Source organism: Ursus arctos, unplaced genomic scaffold, assembly GCF_023065955.2.
Source record: "Ursus arctos isolate Adak ecotype North America unplaced genomic scaffold, UrsArc2.0 scaffold_7, whole genome shotgun sequence".
NCBI lineage: Eukaryota > Metazoa > Chordata > Mammalia > Carnivora > Ursidae > Ursus > Ursus arctos.
The window spans coordinates 36,755,400-36,773,998 of NW_026623089.1; the positions used below are offsets into that span (position 1 = coordinate 36,755,400).

At 40.6% G+C, this 18,599-nt stretch overlaps 1 long non-coding RNA gene across 1 annotated transcript in view; it reads left to right on the top strand.

Annotated features, from left to right (window-relative positions):
- Positions 1–18,599, top strand: part of LOC125282755 (uncharacterized) — an 83,788-nt gene that overhangs the window by 49,152 nt on the left and 16,037 nt on the right. The window contains exon 2 of the long non-coding RNA XR_007189980.2: positions 17,450–17,680. This is a non-coding gene — a long non-coding RNA (uncharacterized LOC125282755). The remainder of the gene's footprint in view (positions 1–17,449; positions 17,681–18,599) is intronic.

The window sequence follows — 18,599 nt, forward strand, 5'->3', positions numbered from 1 at the left end:
GCGTTTATTGCTATAAATTACTGCCTACATACTACTTTAATGGCATCCCAGAAATTGTGGTATATTCTGTCTTCTTTGTCATTCAGTTTGACACACTTAAAATTTCTTTTAGTTTCTTTTTTGTCTCACTGGTTATTTAGAAAGTGTGTTATTTAGTTTTAAATATTGGAAAATTTTCCAGTGGCTTTTTGTTATTAATTTTTAATTTAATTCTTTCATGGCCAGAAGACATATTTGATGTAACTTGAAACCTTTTACATTTATTAAATCTGTTTTATGGTCCAGACCATATATGGTCTTTAATGATGACTATTCCATGTGCACTTGAAATGAATGTGATTCTGCTGCTGTTGGATGGACTATTAATGTCGATTAGGTAATGTTGGTTGGTAGTTTTATTCAGGTCTTCTGAATCCTTATGTCCTATGTCCTATCTCTTTGTTTCATTGGTTATTGAGAAAGAGAAGGATATTATAATTATTGATTATAATGGCCTCATATATTTTGAAACTCTAGGTACATAAATGTTTAGGATTGTTATGTCATCATGATGAATCGATGCTCTGATTTATATGAAATGACTATCTCTAACTTTGGTGATAAACTTTGCACTGAAATGTACTTTACCTGATTTTAATAATAGGTAGTCCAACTTTCTTTATGTTTACCAGTTTATTAAAGGATGTGATAAAGGATGCAAATCACCAGTCAGATGAAGAGATACATAGGGTGAGGTATGGGGAAAGGGCTTGCCCTCTCCAGACATACCACTCTCCCCAATATCCATGTGTTCACCAACCTGGAAGCTCAGTCTAACTTTCTTTTGATTAGTGCTAGCATGTTGTTTTCCCCTCTTTTTCTGTTACTACTTGTATAATTATTTTTGTTTCTATCTGTATCTTTATGTATTTTGAAGCTTTGTTATTAGGTGTACAAACACTTAGGATTTTTATATTCCTTAATGAATTGATCCATTTATCACTTTGAAATGATTTTATTTCTGATAATATACTTTGCTTTGAAATCTATTTTGTTTAATATTAATATAGCCTCTTCAGCTTTCTTTTGGATCAGTGTTAGCATGGTGTATATTGTTATTTTTAACCTGTTTGTGTCTTCTTTCTGTAAAATGTGTATTTCTTGAGGGGTCTTGCTTTTTTGATTTAATCTGACGATTTTGGCCTTCTAATTGGGTATGTAAACCACTGATATTTAGTGTTAGTGTTACAGTTACATTTAAATCTGTCATCTTTTTTGTTTTGTATTTGTCTCATCTGTTTTTGCCCCTCTTTTTTCTTTTTTCTCACTTCTTTGGATTACATGTTTTTTTTTTTTAAAAGATTTTATTTATTTATTTGACAGAGATAGAGACAGCCAGCGAGAGAGGGAACACAAGCAGGGGGAGTGGGAGAGGAAGAAGCAGGCTCTTCGCAGAGGAGCCTGATGTGGGGCTCGATCCCACAACGATGGGATCACGCCCTGAGCCGAAGGCAGACGTTCAACCGCTGTGCCACCCAGGCGCTCCTGGATTACATGTTTTTTATAATAATATTATATCACTTCATGAATAGTCTAAGAACCTCATAGTGGTATACTTCCATTTGTCTTCCTTTCTTGTGCTATTATTGTCAAACATTTTATATTTACATATGTTATATAATCCCTACACTACATTATTATTATATTTGTTTGAAGCATAAACATACTTATCTTTATCTTTCATAAAGATATATGATTTTCTACTCTTTAAAGATATTCAAAGAAAAACAAAACGTCTTATATATTTTAAACATTTTTTTAAAGATTTTATTTATTTATTTGACAGAGATAGAGACAGCCAGCGAGAGAGGGAACACAAGCAGGGGTAGTGGGACAGAAAGAAGCAGGCTTCCAACGGAGGAGCCTGATGTGGGGCTTGATCCCAGAACTCTGGGATCATGCCCTGAGCTGAAGGCAGATGCCTAACGACTGAGCCACCCAGGCGCCCCTACACATGTTGTAAACCAGTTTCAATGTTCTTCATACATTTGTACAGATCTATATTTCTATTTAGTATCATTTTACTTCTGATGAAGCAGTTCCTTTATCATTTTTGGTATTATGAATCTGCTGGTGATAAATGATTTCAACTTTTGCATGTGTGAAAGAATCTTTTTTGCCCTCAATTTTGAAACATGTTTTTGCAGGATATAGAATTCTAGGTTGGGGGGAGGAGTTAAGATGGCGGAAGAGTAGGGAACGCCTTTTTCAGCTGGTCTTCTGAGTCGAGCTGGATAGGTACCAGACCAGCCTAAACAACCACAGAATCAGCCTGAGATGCAGGAAGATACATCTGGATCTCTACAAATGAATATCTCCAGTGCTGAGTATTGAGGTATGAAGCGGGGAGCCATGAAACCGCGCACAGATATCGGAAGATAAACGGAAGGGGGAGGGAGCCGCCGCGTTCGGGTGCCGGGAAGCGGTAGCCACCTGCAGGGGGGAGCGGGCGGACTCGGGGACTGGCACCCGCGAAACAGCAGACTGAGACCATGAGCCGGGAGGGCGCGCCACCAGGCTTCTCACGGAACTCTGGAATCCTGGTGTGCTCACCAGATATAGACTGAGACCCGAAGATCCGGGAGCGCGTGGGGGCGGCTGGCGGCTGGCGGCGTTAGAAACACAAAGGACAGAGACGCACCGGCCCTGGAAGTGAGGGCTGGGATGCTGGGTGTGGGGGGGGCACATCCCGGGATGCTGCAGGGTTGAGCAGCACCAACAGTAACAGAGTTAAAGTGGCCAGAACATCAGTGGAGAACGGGCCACAATCCCTCTGTTCTGTGACAGAGGCTGAAATTCGGCCGCTGCTGCTCTGACTCTCAGAAAAGGCACAGCAAACCGCCAGGGAAAGCCGCCAGAGAACAAAAGCCTGGAAATACCGGCTCAGAGAGTGCCCATCCCCATCCCCCCTCGCAGGGGACATGGAGACTCTACCCAAACAGGGTTGCCTGAGTATCGGCGCGGCAGGCCCCTCCCCCAGAAGGCAGGCTGAAAAATCAAGAAGCCCATAACCCGGAGCGCCTGGGTGGCGCAGTGATTGAGCGCCTGTCTCCGGCTTAGGGCGTGATCCCTGCGTTCCGGAAAGGAGTCCCTCATCGGGCTCCTCCGCTGGGAGCCTGCTTCTTCCTCTCCCACTCCCCTGCTTGTGTTCCCTCTCTCGCTGGTTGGCTCTCTGCCACATAAATAAATAAATAAAATCTTTAAAGAAGAAGCCCATATCCCTAAGATCCCTATAAAACAAGGGGCATGGCCTGGGACCCAGTCAATAATTTGGGCTCTGGACAACCCCGCAACCTCTCCTCATCAGAATGACAAGAAGGAGAAGCCCCCCCCAGCAAAGAAAAGACAGTGAGTCTGTGGCCTCTGCCACAGAAATAATGCATATGGATGTAACCAAATTATCAGAAATGGAATTCAGAGTAACGATGGTCAAAATGATGAGTAGAATTGAAAAAACTATTAACGAAAAGGTTACTGAGAATATAGAATCCCTAAGGACAGAAATGAGAGCGAATCTGACAGAAATTAAAAATTCTATGAGCCAAATGCAGGCAAAACTAGAGGCTCTGACGGCCAGGGTCGCAGAAGCAGAGGAACGGGTTAGTGAATTGGAGGATGGGTTAATAGAGGAAAAAACGAAAATAGAAGCTGGTCTTAAAAAAATCCATGCCCACGAATGTAGGTTACGGGAGATTACTGACTCAATGAAATGATCCAATGTCAGAATCATCGGCATCCCCGGGGGGGTGGAGAGAAACAGAGGTCTAGAAGAGATATTTGAACAAATTGTAGCTGAAAACTTCCCTAATCTAGTGAGGGAAACAAACATTCATGTCCAAGAGAGGACCCCTCCCAAGCTCAACCACGACAAACCTACGCCACGTCACGTCATAGTGCAATTTGCAAATATTAGATCCAAGGATACAGTATTGAAAGCGGCCAGGGCAAAGAAATTTCTCACGTACCAAGGCAAAGGCATCAGAATTACGTCAGACCTGTCTACACAGACCTGGAATGAGAGAAAGGGTTGGGGGGGCATTTTTAAAGCTCTTTCAGAGAAAAACATGCAGGCAAGGATCCTTTATCCAGAAAGGCTGTCATTCAGAATTGATGGAGAAATAAAGACCTTCCAGAATCACCAGCCATTGACCAATTTTGTAACCACGATGCCAGCCCTACAGGAGATATTAAGGGGAGTTCTATAAAGGTAAAAAGGCCCCAAGAGTGATACAGAACAGAAAGTCACAACCGATACAAACAAAGACTTTACTGGCAACATGGCATCATTAAAATTCTATCTCTCAGTTCTTAGTGTCAATGTAAATGGTTTAAATTCTCCCATAAAACGCCACAGGGTTGCAGATTGGATAAAAAGAAATGACCTATCCATTTGCTGTCTACAAGAGACTCATTTCGAACCCAAAGATGCATTCAGACTGAGAGTAAGGGGATGGAGTACCATCTTTCATGCAAATGGACCTCAAAAGAAAGCTGGGGTAGCAATTCTCATATCAGATAGATTGGATTTTAAACTAGAGACTCTAGTTAGAGACGCAGAAGGGCACTATATTATTCTTAAAGGAAGTATTCAGTAAGTGGATATGACAATTATAAATATATATGCCCCCAACAGGGGAGCAGCAAGATACACAAGCCAACTCTTAACCAGAATAAAGAGACATATAGATAAAAATACATTAATAGTAGGGTACCTCAACACTCCACTATCAGAAATAGACAGAACACCCTGGCAAAAACTAAGCAAAGAATCAAAGGCTTTGAATGCCATACTCAACGAGTTGGACCTCATAGATATATATAGAACACTACACCCCAGAACCAAAGAATACTCATTCTATTCTAATGCCCATGGAACATTCTCAAGAATAGACCATGTTCTGGGACACAAAACAGGTCTCAACCGATACCAAAAGACTGAAATTATCCCCTGCGTATTCTCAGACCACAACGCTCTGAAATTGGAACTTGACCACAAGGAAAAATTTGGAAGAAACTCAAACACTTGGAGACTAAGAACCATCCTGCTCAGGAATGACTCGATAAACCAGGAAATCAGAAATCAACTTAAACAATTTATGGAGACCAACGAGAATGAAAACACAACAGTCCAAAACCTATGGGATACTGCAAAGGCAGTCCTAAGGGGGAAATACATAGCCATCCAAGCCTCACTCAAAAGAATAGAAAAATCTAAAATGCAGTTTTTATATTCTCACCTCAAGAAGCTGGAACAGCAACAGAGGGACAGGCCTAATCCACTCACGAGGAAGCAGTTGACCAAGATTAGAGCAGAAATCAATGAATTAGAAACCAGAAGTACAGTAGAGCAAATCAACAGGACTAGAAGCTGGTTCTTTGAGAGAATCAATAAAATTGACAGACCACTGGCAAGACTTATCCAAGAGAAAAGAGAAAGAACCCAAATTATTAAAATTATGAATGAAAAAGGAGAGGTCACGACCAACACCAATGAAATTGGAAGGATTATTAGACACTATTATCAACAGCTATATGCCAAAAAACTAAGCAATCTGGAAGAGATGGAGGCCTTCCTGGAAACCTATAAACTACCAAGACTGAAACAGGAAGAAATTGATTTCTTAAACAGGCCAATTAATTATGAAGAGATTGAGTCAGTGATAAACAACCTTCCAAATAACAAAACTCCAGGCCCGGATGGTTTTCCTGGGGAATTCTACCAAACATTCAAAGAAGAAATAATACCTATTCTCCTAAAGCTATTTCAAAAAACAGAAACAGAAGGAAAGCTACCAAACTCATTCTATGAGGCCAATATTACCTTGATCCCCAAACCAGGCAAAGACCTCATCAAAAAGGAGAATTACAGACCGATTTCCCTAATGAATATGGACGCCAAAATCCTCAACAAGATCCTTGCTAATAGAATCCAACAGTACATTAAAAGGATTATCCACCATGACCAAGTGGGATTCATACCTGGGATGCAAGCGTGGTTCAACATTTGCAAATCGATCAGCGTGATACATCATATCAACAAGAAAAGACTCAGGAACCATATGATCCTCTCAATCAATGCCGAAAAAGCATTTGACAAAATACAGCATCCTTTCCTGATTAAAACCCTTCAGAGTGTAGGAATAGAGGGTACATTTCTCAATCTCATAAAAGCCATCTATGAAAAGCCTACTGCAAATATTATTCTCAATGGGGAAAAGCTGGAAGCCTTTCCCTTAAGATCAGGAACACGACAAGGATGCCCACTCTCGCCACTATTATTCAACATAGTACTAGAAGTCCTTGCAACAGCAATCAGACAACAAAAAGGGATCAAAGGTATCCAAATGGGCAAAGAAGAAGTCAAAATGTCTCTCTTCGCAGATGACATGATACTCTATATGGAAAACCCAAAAGAAGCCACTCCCAAAATATTAGAAGTTATAGAGCAATTCAGTAACGTGGCAGGATACAAAATAAATGCTCAGAAATCAGTTGCATTTCTATACACGAATAACGAGACCGAAGAAAGAGAAATTAGGGAATCCATCCCATTTACAATAGCACCAAAAACCATACGTTACCTTGGAATTAACTTAACCAGAGACGTAAAGGACCTATATTCTAGAAACTATAAATCACTCTTGAAAGACATTGAGGAAGACATAAAAGGATGGAAAAATATTCCATGCTCATGGATCGGAAGAATTAACATAGTTAAAATGTCCATGCTACCCAGAGCAATCTACACTTTCAATGCTATCCCGATCAAAATACCGAGGACATTTTTCAAAGAACTGGAACAAATAATCCTTAAATTTGTATGGAAACAGAAAAGGCCCGAATCTCCAAGGAACTGTTGAAAAGGAAAAACAAAGCTGGGGGCATCACAATGCCGGATTTCGAGCTGTACTACAAAGCTGTGATCACAAAGACAGCATGGTACTGGCACAAAAACAGACACATAGACCAATGGAACAGAATAGAGAGCCCAGAAATGGACCCTCGGCTCTTTGGGCAACTAATCTTTGATAAAGCAGGAAAAAACATCCAGTGGGAAAAAGACAGTCTCTTCAATAAATGGTGCTGGGAAAATTGGACAGCTACATGCAAAAGAATGAAACTTGACCACTCTCTCACACCATACACAAAAATAAACTCCAAATGGATGAAAGACCTCGATGTGAGACAGGAATCCATCAAAATTCTAGAGGAGAACATAGGCAGCAACCTCTACGACATCGGCCAAAGCAACCTTTTTCATGACATATCTCCAAAGGCAAGAGAAACAAAAGATAAAATGAACTTGTGGGCCTTCATCAAGATAAAAAGCTTCTGCACAGCCAAGGAAAGAGTCAAAAAAACTAAGAGGCAGCCCACGGAATGGGAGAATATATTTGCAAATGACACTACAGATAAAGGACTGGTATCCAAGATCTAAAAAGAACTTCTCAAACTCAATACACAAGAAACAAATAAACAAATAAAAAAATGGGCAGAAGATATGAACAGACACTTTTCCAATGAAGACATACAAATGGCTAACAGACACATGAAAAAATGTTAAACATCATTAGCCATCAGGGAAATTCAAATCAAAACCACACTGAGATACCACCTTACGCCAGTTAGAATGGCAAAAATAGACAAGGCAAGAAACAACAATTGTTGGAGAGGATGTGGAGAAAGGGGATCCCTCCTACGTTGTTGGTGGGAATGCAAGTTGGTACAGCCACTCTGGAAAACAGTGTGGAGGTCCCTTAAAAAGTTAAAAATTGAGCTACCCTATGATCCAGCCATTGCACTACTGGGTGTTTACCCCAAAGATACAGACGTAGTGAAGAGAAGGGCCATATGCACCCCAATGTTCATAGCAGCAATGTCCACAATAGCTAAATCGTGGAAGGAGCCGAGATGCCCTTCAACAGATGACTGGATTAAGAAGTTGTGGTCCATATATACAATGGAATATTACTCAGCTATCAGAAAGAACGAATTCTCAACATTTGCTGCAACATGGACAGCACTGGAGGAGATAATGCTAAGTGAAATAAGTCAAGCAGAGAAAGACAACTATCATATGATTTCTCTCATCTATGGAACATAAGAACTAGGAAGATCAGTAGGGGAAGAAAGGGATAAAGAAAGGGGGGGTAATCAGAAGGGGGAATGAAGCATGAGAGACTATGGACTATGAGAAACACACTGAGGGCCTCAGAGGGGGTGGGGTGGGGGAATGGGATAGACCGGTGATGGGTAGTAAGGAGGGCATGTATTGCATGGTGCACTGGGTGTTATACGCAACTAATGAATCATCGAGCTTTACATCGGAAACTGGGGATGTACTGTATGGTGACTAACATAATATAATAAAAAATCATTAAAAAAAAAAGAATTCTAGGTTGACCATTTTTTCCCCTTCTATATTTTAAAGATTTGCTCCACTGAATTCTTGCTTGAATAATTTTCAATAAGAATTTTATTGTTATCCTTATCTTTGTTTATCAGTTTTTAACATGTTTTTTTTCTTTGGTTGTTTTAAAAATTTTCTCTTTGTCATCGTTTTCAAGCAATTTGTTTATGATGTGTCTTCATGTTTTTTGTGCTTGGGGTTCATTTGGCTTCTTAGATCTGTGAGTTTATAGTTTTCATTAAATTTGGAAAATTGCAGCCATGATTTATCAAATGTTTTTTGCTTTCACCCCTCTCTCTCCTCTCCTTTAGGAACTCCATTTATATGTACACCAGGTGGCTTGATAGTGTCCCATAGCTTACTTATGATTTATTCATTGTTTTTTATTTTATTTTCTCTGTTTCATTTTGAATCATTTATATTGCTTATTGAAAGAAGTGGTTTGTTTCCTTATAGAGAGTTTCCTTATAGAGAGTTCCACTGTTTGAATTTGCCAATTTCCTCTTTATTCCCTGTATTTCATGTAAATTGATAGTTAGGTTTGAAGTCTTGATCAGAATCAGATTCTTTTTTGTTTTTTGACAAGCATACTTCATAGGTGGGGTATGTACTTCCATCAAGATTCACATGTCTGATTTTTTTCTTTTGTGATGTTAATAGCCTTTGACAATCATCACTATCAGTCTATATGTTAATTTATTTCCAGTAAATTTCTCATGAATGACTCGTGGGAACAATATTTTTGAGCTCTTGCTTTTTCAGCCTTAACATACTTAAGATTAGTTTTGCTGGATGTAAAATCCTGGCTCCATTCCTTCCCTAGGTTATCTTAAATATGTCACCATGGCCATTTGGGAAGAAGTGTTGCTGTTTAATATGTCTGATGCCAATTTGATTTCTTTTCCCTTTTAAGTTACTTGATATCTTTATCTGGATAACAAAATAATTCTTTTAAGTTTAATACTCCTTTTTCAGTTTCAACTACTGTTCTCAGATTGGCCTCTCCTGCTTTCTAAGTTAGTACCTATTGGATATTTTTTTGTTCATTGTTTATCAGTGTTATGAGAAGTCTCATTGTCTAATGCCCCCAGGTCATGGGGCTATAAGTGGATTGTTACTCTTCATTTGAGATTCACGAAGATGTGTTGTCATCTCGATGTTTTGGTAGATATTGCCTATGAGCTTTTGGTTTTGCTATCCTAGTTGCTCTATAAGGAGAGAGGGCTTTTAGGGTGATTCACAGCTTACACAGCTGCCCCTGTGGGTGTTTTCTTAGTATCCTCTTAATGTTTTAGAAATTTTGGATGGGGGTGCCTGGGAGGCTCCGTCGCTTGAGTGTCTGCCTTTGCCTCGGGTCATGATCTTGGGGTCCTGGGATTGAGCCCCACGTCGGGCTCCCTGATCAGTGGGGAGTCTGCTTCTCCCTCTCTCTCTGCTGCTTCCTCTGCTTGTGCTTTTTCTCTCTGTCAAATAGATAAATAAAAATCTTAAAAACATTTTTTTGGATGAATTTATCTGTGTTTTCATTTGTTTGTTTTTTGTTTTTTGTTTTGGTTTTCATCACTTGTAGGGTACTGAGGCCTTCCTCTCATTTCCCTAACTTGAATCCCACAACTGCTGGTCTCCTGTGGTCCTGCTCATTTACCTCCCTTATTCAGGTTCATAGAGGATTCCATAGCCCAGTGTTATTGAGATGTTATTTATGGGTTTATTTTTCCTACTTTTATGTTTGGTCTATTTAGTTTTTTTTTTTTTAAGAGCTTTTATTTATTTTAGAGAGAGAGAGAGAGAGAATGCAGGGGTTAAGGTTAGGAGGGGCAGAGGGTTAGGGAGAGTCCCAAGCAGACTCCATGATTAGCGTGGAGCCTGACATGGACTTGATGGGGGTCCTCGATCCCACAACCCTGAGATCATGACCCCAGCCAAAACCAAGAGTCTGAGGCCCAACCAACTGTGCCACCCCGGTGCCCCTGGTCTGTTTAGTTCTAGGAAAGAGTTTAGAGGATTAAACGAAATCTACTCCATTGCTATGGTCAGTCATATTATTGGAAATTTAAGATTTTTTTTCTTCTTAATTTAAGAAATGTTATACCATAAGCATTACTATGTCATTATGAATTTCCTTATTTTATACCTTAATGGTTTTTGAAATCTATCCATGTTGATACATACATATACATATGTATATATAATTCATTGTAATCGCTGTGTGATATTTTCCCATTGTATCCATATACCATATTTCATTTACCAATTTACCTATCCATTTGCATTTCAGTTATTTAAAATTTTTCACTATAATGAAAAAGATGCAATAATGATATCTTTCTCCTTGTGTGTGAGAGTTGTTGTAGTATTTATTTATAAAAATTATCTTTAATCTTTTAGAATCTAAGTAACATAAAAAGGTTTTATAAGTGGAATATGGTATACAAATGTTAGGTACTTTAACTTCAATTCTGGACTTTTCCAATCTTTACAAAAGCTGTCTTATGTTTGATATCCATTCTTTTGGATAGAAAAGACCTGACTTTTTTTTTTTAAGTTCCAGTTTATCAAAGTAAACATCTCAATTCCTTTTACAAGTTCCTTGAATCTGCTACCTTTCCCTTTAATGGCTCAACACACACACACACACACACACACACACACACACCCCCCAGAGGGTTTTGTGTGAAATCCTCTTTGTTGGTAGTTTCTGTGGTGGTTATCTTTCTAGTTGGTTCTAAATCAAATATTCTCGAAAAAGAGAAGGGTATGTTGGATTTCTTTTCAGGCTTTTCCACCCAATATCCATGTCTTGGGGTTTCTGATAGGCTCCCAGCAGTTCAAGCCAAGCAACTTAGCCTGAAATGAAACAAAGTTTCTTACTTCACATAATATTTTATTAACAAATAAGTGAGTCTGTTTTTTCGTTTTGTTTTGTTTTGTTTTTTTGGCCTGGAGGCCTGTGCTTTTCACCTAGGTAAATTAATTTAGGAACCTCAACTTCAATTCCTTGAATTTCCTGTCTTTTATTGAAGAAAGCAGTGATCCTAGAGTTTTTAGGTGTGGCCCAGGCAACTGTGACTGCCCCAAAATAGAGCAGGTAACACTTCTATTTTCACCAAAATCACTCTTTTATCAGTACATTTATTTGTTCATTCATTTGACAGGACTTTATGGAGCACCCGCTGTGTGACAGTCTTAATGGGAGCTAGGATGTAAAGGTGATGATGATGATGACGGTGATGATATTGAATATAGCGGGGATATGTATTGGTATATTTTATTTCTTAATAGCTGGAGACTATTTTTCCATTGTCTGCATATACTGCATTTAATTTACCAATTTCCTTATTAATTCACATTTGGGTTGTTTCATAATATTAATTAATTATCCTGGTGATTTATATGTATTAATGGCTTTCATCCTCACAATAACTCTATGAGGTTGGCAATTTTGTTGGTGCCCCTATTTTACAGATGAGAAAATGAAGATGCAGAGGTTAGGTAATTTTCTCACAAGTGCCAATAAGTGGTGCATTTAGGATTCCATCCTAGGCAGCCTGGCTCCAAAAACCATGTGTTCAAGAACTCTGCTCCCTACACCTACCTCAGAAGTATTCACTGTTTAAAGGACTTCACAGGCTAATAGCTAGACATGTAAATAAATCAATTATAGTACAAATTAATAAGAAACAATAGAGGAACATTTAAAGTACAGATGTAGTATAGAGGAGAGGGGACTAGCTCACCTTTGGGAGATAGGAGGAAATCTGAGTCAGGGGCAGATTTGCTGTTTTAAAAGATACATAGCCTCAGACCAATCAGTGTAGATTCTTTCAGAAGGGCATTTGCACACATCTGGGCACTGGTGGATGAGGTTGACAGAGTGAGGTCATGAACAGCAGGGTGGTCTGGTGGACAGGGCTGCTCCCTGGAGTGAGTCCACTGGGGGTCAGAAGTTCAGGGCCTACCACTTCTGAGACTCATGGCTTTTGGCAAGCCACTTAACTCCCCTGATGTGTTTGTCACTTAACAACTTCACATAGCTGGTCTCGGTCTCAAAGGGAATAATTAATGCAGAAGTTCTTTGTAAATGGCAAAGTGCTAGGCTACTATAAAGGGCGTTAGCAGTCCTGAGAAAGAGACAGTGTGAACTGTGAGTCTATTGCCTAGCTCTGGTGACCGTGGAATAAAACTGCATTAATCTCTAAGTTCCAGCCTTGAGCTCTTTAGGAAAAGTGTCAAGTACCATGTTCCACCAAAAATTCTGAGCTGAGTGGCACTGACCCGACATGCAGGGGACCTACTAGTGGGCTGAAGTTGTGCTCTACCATGCCACTTGGCAGTTAGAGCTCTTTTCCTCCTTGGGCAGAAAGCGTCTGTTTCTGTACAATAATTAGACTTGAGCCACTAGTAACATAATCACCAAAATGGTCCAAGCCACCAGAAAGACAGTGTTGGTTAACTCTGTGAATGGAAGGAAGGACTTTCCCTAAAATAGTCTCAGAAACTGGAGAAAGTACAGCTGGGCTGAGGGTTTTTCATGGGAGGATTTAGCAGGTTAGCTCTTCCCTTATAAAGGGTTTCATCTGTGATTCAATCTATAATTTCAAGAACTCTCATTTCTTAGACCTGACAAGTTCTTCAACAGTAACGATGGAGACAAAAACCTGAAATGATTACACAGGTTTTTTCAGGTCCTGAGTCCCTCTAATTTCCCTAGTTCCCTCTTGAGAGAGCGCCAGTCCATTCAGATCATGGGAAATTTACATTTGGGGGTCTGTCCAGTTCTACTCTGCTGAATGAGGTGGGCAGAGGAATCCCCCCTTGGATGATGGATGATGTTGGTGGCAGAGAAGTCCTCCCCCCCGCCCCCCGCCGCCCCCAGCCCGAGCTCTGTAACATTCTAGGGCATGAGCATTGGTCCCTGGGTTCTTCTGGGGCTGGAGAGGTTTTCCTCTTTGCAGTCTACCACTAGGTGTGGCCACAGTGAGGAAGCCACCAGGCCTGAAGGTCTAGAGGTCAGTGTGTCCCTGTGCTTGTTGATCAGCTCTCTTTCACTCTGGGCCTGGTGGGCATATGGTGGTGCTGTGTGCTGAGAAGGAGAAGCAATAACACATCTTTGGATAAGGATGCTCCGTCAAGTTAACAGCTACCTTCATGACCCCAGCATGGTTCTCAAACTCAGTGGTCCCCTGCCACCCTGGTCTTCCCTACCTGGCTATACTATGTGTACCTGGGTCTGAGGACAACACAGCTCTGCTTCTTTTTGAAGCTTCTGGTCAAAGAATTGCTCCAGCAGCTCATTTTTGTCTGTCCTGCTCTGGCTACTGTGAGGACATTTAGATGGACACAGTCCATTTTAGGAAACCTCATGGCGATGGCCTCCTTGGAAGTCCTGCTGCCTTTGACTCAGTGAGTCTTGGATTTCACCTAACAGAAGCATCAGCTTTACAGCATTCCAGATCTTAAGGTTTTGAACTCCCCACTTGCTTTCTAGCAATTTCCACTTAATGGACCTTATGGCTTTTGTAAACTACCTACTTATAACTTCTGTATCGTTGTCCACATTCTTTTAGCATATTTTATTATTTCAAATTACATGTTTGAAATTTGTTTTACTTTGAATGACTAATTTATTTCATGGAAATAGATGGTTATAAGCCCCCAGTTCTTTGCATCCCCCTTAGCTAAAGCCATAGTTGAAGCCTAAGCCACAAATTTCAAGTAGTACATAATGAGGAGCCTTGAGAGGACGGGCCCTTATTGACACAAGTGTATTTGAGAGCGCACAACACTGGGCCAGTCGTTACCCTTTGTTTATATTCTTCTCAGTTTATGGCCCTCTGCTGACCCTGCTCACAGTCACAGCCAAAGTCACCCTTTGCCCTCATCTCCTGCTCCATTCTCCCTTACTCTGTCCAGCACACAGGACTCGATTGCTGTTCACCACTGAAATGCCTTCATGTCAGCGTTCCCTTGGCCTGAGTGCTTTCCTTCACGTGTCCACAGGATGGCGTCCTCCTCTCCTTGGGTCTCTGTTCTAAAGTCACTTTCTCAGGGATTCGTCCATCACCACTCTTTATAAGAATGCAGCTTCCCAGAAGCCACTATACCTTCTTCTGCTCTGTTTTTCTCTGAACTCCTTACCACCATTGACATACTTTCTATTTTGTTTATTGTGTGTTTCTCCCAACCAGAGTGCAACCCTTAAGAGGACAAGATTTTTATCTGGTTTGTTATATCGAGTAACTGAGTGAGTGTTTGGTGAGAATTAATGTGGAATGAGTATCTTTTAATGAATGGATGGACATTATATCCTCTTACTCAATTAAGAATTCACTAGAAGATAATCTTCCTTCCACAGAATCCCTTCAAGTAAAAATTAAATGTCTCTAACAGAATAACTTTAAAACAACACCAAAATTTCATTTTCTACAGCTCTCTGTTTCCTGATTTTTTTTTTGGAAAACATTTTTTTTTTCTGGCAATAAAAGGAATACTGATTTATTGTAGGAAGTTCAAAAAAGTATGACTGATTTAAATTACTAATGATCCCGCTGAGTTAACCATTGGTAGCATTCTGGTGTACTTCCTTCCACACGTTCATCTAAGCATGCTTGTGTGCCTGTACACATGCATTTTTCTAGGAATGATAATCCTATGTATTTACATATATATAGGTATTTAAGTTGGGATTATACTATGTTTAATTTTATCATGTCGTATGCCAGGCGCGTATTATGTATCATTGCTTGTTTTTCTAAAACATAATGTTTGGAGGTGTCTTAATATTGTATCACATAATCTATCATAATTTGCTTAACTAGTCTGTTATTGTAGACATTTAAAAATATTTTTTCATTATCATTTGAATGAAAATTTCATTCATCTGTTTGGTTTGTTGGTTTTAAACTGTTCTTTCATCCATTCTAATTCTTTTACCTTATTTTGCTCTTACATTTTAATTATAAGTAATCTTCAGAGCTTAATCTTTTGTCCCTGTGATTTTTTAAATGCCATTTTCTATAAGTCATTCAGCCATTGTGGCCTGTTTACCTTTAACGCCTTAGTTTTATCTGTTTTACTTTCTTGTTTTTCTAAATTATTTCCTCTTTACATGATATATCTTATAGTGTTTTTACTGTGGTCATTTGGGCCACCTCCTCCTAGTCTCATCCTGGCTTTCTCAGAGACCCCTTCCTTTAAAGAACATGCTCAGAACAGTGGTGGTTTTCCCACGTGGTGGGCCAGTCACAGTACCTTCTGGAATCACACTGGGGCCATCTCTTCCTGAAGAGAGGAACACTCTGAAGTCTAGAATCTCCAGCATGCACAGCCCCAGGCATGGGGGATATGGAAATGTCATCCTGTTACCCAGCCTGATGTGAAGGGCAGATAGGCCTTGGGAAGCTGCTCTGTGGAGTGTGTGTAGCCAGAATACAGGCATCATGTTTCCCTCAGCCTTTGTCTCTATCACTTTTATTTTAAGTTTTCTACTTGTTTCCTTTTGGGGCAGGGTAACAATTTTGAGTCTTCTTGCTACCCGCTCCCCATCAGGCCCAAGGAAATGCTGGCTGGAGCTGGGATTACTCCCACGGTCCTCAGTGCCAAGATCTGGGATTTTGGGGAATGAAACAGACTTGCCCCAAATTGCAGCGTTAAAGATGAGGCTTGCTTCTTAGAAGTGTGGAGAGATGGCTGTCGATGGGAAGCTTTTTTCCTTCATGTCAAGGGAGGCAGGGTGCTGACTGAGAAGACGAGGCCCTGAGGAATGCTCTGTCTTCACGTCACATCCACGGCCATAGCTCCCTGTGTTGCATGAGTGCTTTTCCCATTGGCTTCTCTCTGTTTTCTCTGGGCCAGGAGCTGCTATGTCTTCTGGTAAAAGCATTTTCTCTTCTCTCCAAACCCGGGACAACTGCATGTCCTTTGGAGCCAGCCTCCCCTCAGCCCCTCTGAACCAATGGCAACTTGACTCTCTGGCTGACTCATCCACTGCTCAAGTCCATGGCCCTCAGGGGTGTCCATGAACTCTTCACAGGGGGCTAATTCACAGTTTGGGCTAGGCATCTCAAAAGCCAATGCTTCTCAGGAATTCAATTGATAGATTAATCTTTCCTTGGATGAGTTGAGCTGGAAGATGTCCCAGGGTCCAGGGTCCAGACCCAGGGGAGATGAAGCAAAAACGGAGGCCTCCCAGGTCTCCTGGGTCCGGTAGGGTTTTCCGACGGTGCGAGGCCCTCCCAAGCACTAATGTGACTTCTCAGTGTTTGCATCACATTGCAGATTATCGTTGTCTGATTAGATAAACTCGCCAAGATAAAGGTCCTGATATATTGGCAGGAGACTTGAGTTTTTAGAAAACACATTTCCTCATATTTAAAGTTTCAAGCCCTCTTCTCTCTCCAGCTTTGTGGAAGAAAATACCTTTGGCGAAGTCAGTGGGCTGGCGCCCGTATCTGCTCAGCCTCAGGGGGAACTGGCTCCTGCAGGAAGAACCTGCTTCTTCCAGATCTGATCTAGAAGTCTCATTAATTGTGTGATCTGCAGTCAAACATAACATCCTCTGGCCAGTGTGCATTGTATCTACGTGGCTGTTTGGTCCCATTGCAACCCTGCTTTCACTTTGATTCTCTAAGCCAAGAGGTGGATGGTTAACTGAGACCTCTCACTAGGCCCAGCTATGAGCTGGCAGGGCCCATCTAGAGCCAATGGGCCACCCCTCTATGGTAGAGGGTCACAGTCAGGGGCAACGTTGAGTTTGAGGGTTTGCTACAGTTACTAAGTGAATTTTAATTTTATTGTCATAACACCATTCTGACTCATTGGCCTTCTGATGTGCTTTCTTGAGCAGGAGGGAAGGCTCAGAGTGTTGCAGTGTATGCCAGGAATTGCCTTTATCCTCGGGCATCCCCAGAGAGTACTGGCTCGTGGGTCCAGGGAGAACAATAGCACGCACGCCAGGGCTTCAAATACTCAAAGCCTGCCCCCCTTTCTTTTTGTAAATAGCAAATCCACCTGAGATCGTGTACATTCTGAATGAAGAAAGAGCCTCTTCCACTGTGTTAAATAGCATTGAGGTGCATTTACAACTTGAAGTGTGAGAAATTCACCACCAGCTGGGGACCCAGACCAAATGGCTTTCTCGCTGCGGTCAGGCTGCTCTGGTGCAGGACTTGGGGTGCGCTGCAGATCTCACACCTCTGACGATCTTAACCAGATGGGGTGAGGGCCTTTCAGGTGGGTATTTAATTTCTAGACTTTATAGTATAGCCATACCATGAAATCCTATTGCAACTATTTAAAAAGCATGCTTTTGGAGCTATTTTAATACATGGGAAGTTGTTCAATGGTACAATATTAAGTTAAAAAAAAACAGTAGAATCCAAAACTTCTTATTGAGTATGATCCCAGTTTCGTTATTTGTATATATGTCCATGGCAAAATGTTATGGTGACTCCATTCATATTTTGAATGATGACTCTATTGTAGGTACTTTCCAATATCTTTCAAATGTGTACAATGCGCATGAATGATTTTTATAATGAAAAAAGACACATTATTGAAATAGCATAAAATTAACAAAACTTTTATTGTAGACATAGAACAATATAATGAACCCCCATCTGTAGCCCTATTACCCAGCTTCAAAAATGGCCAACTCTTGGCTAATCTTGTTTCATCTGTGCCCTCATCTACCACCTCCACCCATATTATTATTTCATTAATTAACCGACTATTTTTTAGAACAGCTTTAGTTTAATTTATTTTTCTTGTTTTTAAAAGATTTTATTTATTTGAGAGAGAGAGCATGAGTGGGGCAAGGGGCAAAGGGAGAGGGACAAGTAGACTCTGTGCTTAGCATGGAACCCAACGTGGGGCTTGATCTCAGGACCCAGAGATCATGACTTGAGCCAAAGTCAGACACGTAACCCAATGAGCCACCCAGGTGCCCCTAGAACAGTTCTAGTTTTATAAAAAATTGAGCAATAATATGTAGCATTCTCATATATCTGCATTAGTGTGGTACATTTGTTACAATTGTTGAACCAATATTGATAAATAATTATTAACTGAAGTCCATGGTTTAAAATAAGGTTCACTCTTTGGGTTGTACAGTTCTATGAGCATAAGCGTTTTATTCACAATTGATAGAGTC